The sequence below is a fragment of the Orcinus orca genome, chromosome 1 (assembly GCF_937001465.1).
Source record: "Orcinus orca chromosome 1, mOrcOrc1.1, whole genome shotgun sequence".
In the NCBI taxonomy this organism is placed as follows: Eukaryota; Metazoa; Chordata; class Mammalia; order Artiodactyla; family Delphinidae; genus Orcinus; species Orcinus orca.
Genome location: NC_064559.1, coordinates 139,069,369 through 139,075,368, shown reverse-complemented (window position 1 = coordinate 139,075,368; position 6,000 = coordinate 139,069,369).

Here is a 6,000-nt window from a genome sequence, read left to right as displayed (position 1 = left end):
ACTAGAAAAAAATGAACTTAGAATTCAGAAATTAGACCTAGAGAGTCCAAGAAATCACAAAACTCCCACTGTGGATCATCTTTCTTATAAACATTATGTGTCTTTAATTGAAGAGAACTCTTGAGCTTGTTAAGCCCAAAGAATATATGAATTTTATTTCATTCAGAAACTATTTTTCATCATTAAAGCAAAGCCTTTGAGAGTATTATGAAAATGCGTGTTGTTATAAATTAGCTAATGTGATACTGCAAAGGGAACTTCAAATGCATTGTGTCCTAGTTAACTTTAACCAGTATCTACATTAACTAAAGCCAAAACCCAAAACTTTCTTGCCCTTATAATTGTCCTCAAAACCTAGTATCACACACACACGCGTGCACACACACACACACATTCCATGGAGGATGACTAAATCAATCTTCATTCTTACTTTTAAGCTTCAGAGAAAAGGTTATTTTAAAAATACACCAGGGGACGGGCAGGGAAGATGGCGGAAGAGTAAGACGCGGAGATGACCTTCCTCCCCACAGATAAACCAGAAATACATCTACACGTGGAACAACTCCTACAGAACACCTACTGAACGCTGGCAGAAGACCTCAGACCTCCCAAAAGGCAAGAAACTCCCCTACGTACCTGGGTAGGGCAAAAGAAAAGAGAATAAACAGAGACAAAAGGGTAGGGACGGGACCTGCACCAGTGGGAGGGAGCTGTGAAGGAGGAAAGGATTCCACACACTAGAAGCCCCTTCGCAGGCGGAGACTGCGGGTGGCGGAGGGGGAAAGCTTTGGAGCCGCGGAGGAGAGCACAGCCACAGGGGTGCAGAAGGCAAAGCGGAGAGATTTCTGCACAGAGGATCGGTGCCGACCGGCACTCACCAGCCCGAGAGGCTTGTCTGCTCCCCCGCCGGGGCGGGTGGGGGCTTGGAGCTGAGGCTCGGGCTTCGGTCTGAGCGCAGGGAGAGGACTGAGGTTGGCGGCGTGAACACAGCCTGAAGGGGCTAGTGCACGACAGCTAGCCAGAAGGCAGTCCGGGAAAAGGTCTGGACCTGCAGAAGAGGCAAAAGACTTTTTCTTCCCTCTTTGTTCCTGGTGCACGAGGAGAGGGGATTAAGAGCGCTGCTTCAAGGAGCTCCAGAGACGGGCGCAAGCCGCGGCTAAAAGCGCGGACCCCAGAGACGGGCATGAGACTCTAAGGCTGTTGCTGCCGCCACCAAGAAGCCTGGGTGTGAGCACGGGTCACTATCCACAACCCCCTTCCGGGGAGCCTGTGCAGCCCGCCACTGGCAGAGTCCCGTGATCCACGGGCAACTTCCCGGGGAGAACGCACAGCGCGCCTCAGGCTGGTGCAATGTCTCGCTGGCCTCTGCTGCTGCAGGCTTGCCCCGCATCTGCACCCCGCCCTCCCCCCGGCCTGAGTGAGCCAGAGTCCCCGAAGCAACTGCTCCTTTAACCCCGTCGTGTCTGAGCGAAGAACAGACGGCCTCCGGCGACCTACACACAGAGTCGGGGGCAAATCCAAAGCTGAGCCCCGGGAGCTGTGAGAACAAAGAAGAGAAAGGGAAATCTCTCCCAGCAGCTTCAGAAGCAGCAGATTAAAGCTCCACAATCAACTTGATGTACCCTGCATCTGTGGAATACCTGAATAGACAACGAATCATCGCAAACTGAGTAGGTGGACTTTGAGAGCAAGATTTTTTTTTTTCACCTTTTCCTCTTTTTGAGAGTGTGTATGTGTATGCTTCTGTGTGAGACTTTGTATAGCTTTGCTTCCACCATTTGTCCTAGGGTTCTATCTGTCCGTTTTGTTTGTTTTCTTTAAAAAAATTTTTCTTCTTAATAATTATTTTCTATTTTAATAACTTTATTTTATTTTATCTTACTTTATTTTATTTTATCTTCTTTCTTTCTTTCCTTCCTTCCCTGCTTCCTTCCTTCCTTCCCTCCTTCCTTCCTTCATTCCTTCTTTCCTTCCTTCCTACCTTCCTCCCTCTCTCCCTCCCTCCCTCCCTCCATCCCTTCTTTCTTTCTTTCTTCTATTTTTTTCCCCTTTTATTCTGAGCCGTGTGGATGAAAGGCTCTGGGTGCTGCAGCTAGGAGTCAGAGCTGCATCTCTGAGGTGGGAGAGCCAACTTCAGGACACTGGTCCACAAGAGACCTCCCAGCTCCACATAATATCAAATGGCAAAAATCTCCCAGAGATCTCCATCTCAACACCAGCACCCAGCTTCACTCAACGACCAGCAAGCTACAGTGCTGGACACCCTATGCTAAACAACTACAAGACAGGAACACAGCCCCACCCATTAGCAGAGAGGCTGCCTAAAATCATAGTAAGTCCACAGACACCCCAAAGCACACCACCAGACGTGGACCTGCCCACCAGAAAGACAAGATCCAGCCTCATCCACCAGAACACAGGCACTAGTCTCCTCCACCAGGAAGCCTACACAACCCACTGAACCAACTTTAGCCACTGGGGACAGACACCAAAAACAACGGGAAGTATGAACCTGCAGCCTGCAAAAAGGAGACCCCAAACACAGTAAGTTGAGCAAAATGAGAAGATAGAAAAACACACAGCAGATGAAGGAGCAAGATAAAAACCCACCAGACCTAACAAATGAAGAGGAAATAGGCCGTCTACCTGAAAAAGTATTCAGAATAATGATAGTAAAGATGATCCAAAATCTTGGAAACAGAATATAGAAAATGCAAGAAACATTCAACAAGGACCTAGAGGAACTAGAGATGAAACAAGCAATGATGAACAACACAATAAATGAAATTAAAAATACTCTAGATGGGATCAATAGCAGAATAACTGAGGCAGAAGAATGGATAAGTGACTGGGAAGATAAAATAGTGGAAATAACTACTGCAGAGCAGAATAAAGAAAAAAGAATGAAAAGAACTGAGGACGGTCTCAGAGACCTCTGGAACAACATTAAACGTGCCAATGTTTGAATTATAGGGGTTCCAGAAGAAGAAGAGAAAAAGAAAGGGACTGAGAAAATATTTGAAGAGATTATAGGTGAAAACTTCCCTAATATGGGAAAGGAAATAGTTAATCAAGTCCAGGAAGTGCAGAGAGTCCCATACAGGATAAATCCAAGGAGAAACACGCCAAGACACATATTAATCAAGCTGTCAAAAATTAAATACAAGTAAAACATATTAAAAGCAGCAAGGGAAAAACAACAAATAACATACAAGGTAATCCCCATAAGGTTAACAGCTGATCTTTTAGCAGAAACCCTGCAAGCCAGAAGGGACTGGCAGGACATATTTAAAGTGATGAAGGAGAAAAACCTACAACCAAGATACTCTACCCAGCAAGGATCTCATTCAGATTTAATGGAGAAATTAAAACCTTTATAGACAAGCAAAAACTGAGAGAGTTCAGCACCACCAAACCAGCTTTACAACAAATGCTAAAGGAACTTTTCTAGGCAAGAAACACAAGAGAAGGAAAAAACCTACAATAACAAACCCCAAAAAATTAAGAAAATGGTAATAGGAACATACATATCGATAATTACCATAAATGTCAATGGAATAACTGCTCCCACCAAAAGACACAGACTGGCTGAATGGATACAGAAACAAGACCCATATATATGCTGTCTACAGGAGACCCACTTCAGACCTAGAGACACATACAGACTGAAAGTAAGGGGATGGAAAAGGATATTCCATGCAAATGGATATCAAAAGAAAGCTGGAGTAACAATTCTCATATCACACAAAATAGACTTGAAAATAAAGACTATTACAAGAGAAAAAGAAGGACACTACATAGTGATCAAGGGATTGATCCAAGAAGAAGATGTAACAATTGTAAATATTTATGCACCCAACATAGGAGGTGAAATCAACAGTAACACATTCATAGTAGGGGACATTAACACCCCACTTTCACCAATGGACAGATCATCCAAAATGAAATGAAATGAAAATAAATAAGGAAACACAACCTTTAAATGATACATAAGATGTATGTAAGTCCATACATAAGATGGACTTAATTGTTATTTATAGAACATTCCATCCAAAAACAACAGAATACACATTTTTCTCAAATGCTCATGGAACATTATGCAGGATAGATCATATCTTGGGTCACAAATCAAGCCTTGGTAAATTTAAGAAAATTGAAATTGCATCAAGTATCTTTTCTGACCACAATGCTATGAGACTAGATATCAATTACAGGAAAAGATCTGTAAAAAATAGAAACACATGGAGGCTAAACAATACACTACTTAATAACGAAGTGATCACTGAAGAAATCAAACAGGAAATTAAAAAATACCTAGAAATAAATGACAATGGAGACACAATGACCCAAAACGTATGGGATGCAGTAAAAGCAGTTCTAAGAGGGAAGTTTATAGCAATACAATCCTACCTTAAGAAACAGGAAACATCTCAAATAAACAACCTAACCTTGCACCTAAAGCAATTAGAGAAAGAAGAACAAAAAACTCCAAAGTTAGCAGAAGGAAAGAAATCATAAAACTCAGATCAGAAATAAATGGAAAAAAATGAAGGAAACGATAGCAAAGATCAATAAAACTAAAAGCTGGTTTTTTGAGGAGATAAACAAAATTGATAAACTATTAGCCAGACTCATCAAGGAAAAAAGGAGAAGACTCAAGTCAATAGAAATGAAAAAGGAGAAGTAACAACTGACACTGCAGAAATACAAAGGATCATGAGAGATTACTACAAGCAACTCTATGGCAATAAAATGGAAAACCTGGAAGAAATGGACAAATTCTTAGAAATGCACAACCTGCCAAGACTGAATCAGGAAGAAATAGAGAATATGAACAGACCAATCACAACCACTGAAATTGAAACTGTGATTAAAAATCTTCCAACAAACAAAAGCCCCAGACCACATGGCTTCACAGGCTAATTCTATAAAACATTTAGAGAAGAGCTAACACCTATCCTTCTCAAACTCTTCCAAAATACAGCAGAGGGGGGTACACTCCTAAACTCATTCTACGAGCGCCACCATCACCCTGATACCAAATCCAGACAAGGATATCACAAAGAAAGAAAACTACAGGCCAATATCACTGATGAACATAGATGCAAAAATCCTCAACAAACTACTAGCAAACGGAATCCAACAGCACATTAAAAGGATCATACACCATGATCAAGTGGGGTTTATTCCAGAAATGCAAGGATTCTTTAATATACGCAAATCAATCAACGTGATACACCATATTAACAAATTGAAGGAGAAAAACCATATGATCATCTCAATAGATGCAGAGAAAGCTTTTGACAAAATTCAACACCCATTTATGATAAAAACCCTGCAGAAAGTAGGCATAAAGGGAACTTTCCTCAACATAATAAAGGCTATATATGACAAACCACAGCCAACATCGTCCTCAGTGGTGAAAAACTGAAACCATTTCCACTAAGATCAGAAACAAGACAAGGTTGCCCACTCTCACCACTCTTATTCAACATAGTTTTGGAAGTTTTAGCCATGGCAATCAGAGAAGAAAAGGAAATAAAAGGAATCCAAATCGGAAAAGAAGAAGTAGAGCTGTCATTGTTTGCAGATGACATGATACTATACATAGAGAATCCTAAAGATGCTACCAGAAAACTACTAGAGCTAATCAATGAATTTGGTAAAGTACCAGGATACAAAATTAATGCACAGAAATCTCTGGCATTCCTATACACTAATGATGAAAAATCTGAAAGTGAAATCAAGAAAAACACTCCCATTTACCATTGCAACAAAAAGAATAAAATATCTAGGAATAAACCTACCTAAGGAGACAAAAGACTTCTATGCAGAAAATTATAAGACACTGACGAAAGAAATTAAAGATGATAGAAGTAGATGGAGAGATATACCATGTCCTTGGATTGGAAGAGTCAACATTGCGAAAATGTCTCTACTGCCCAAAGCAATCTACAGATTCAATGCAATCCCTATCAAACTACCACTGACATTTTTCAC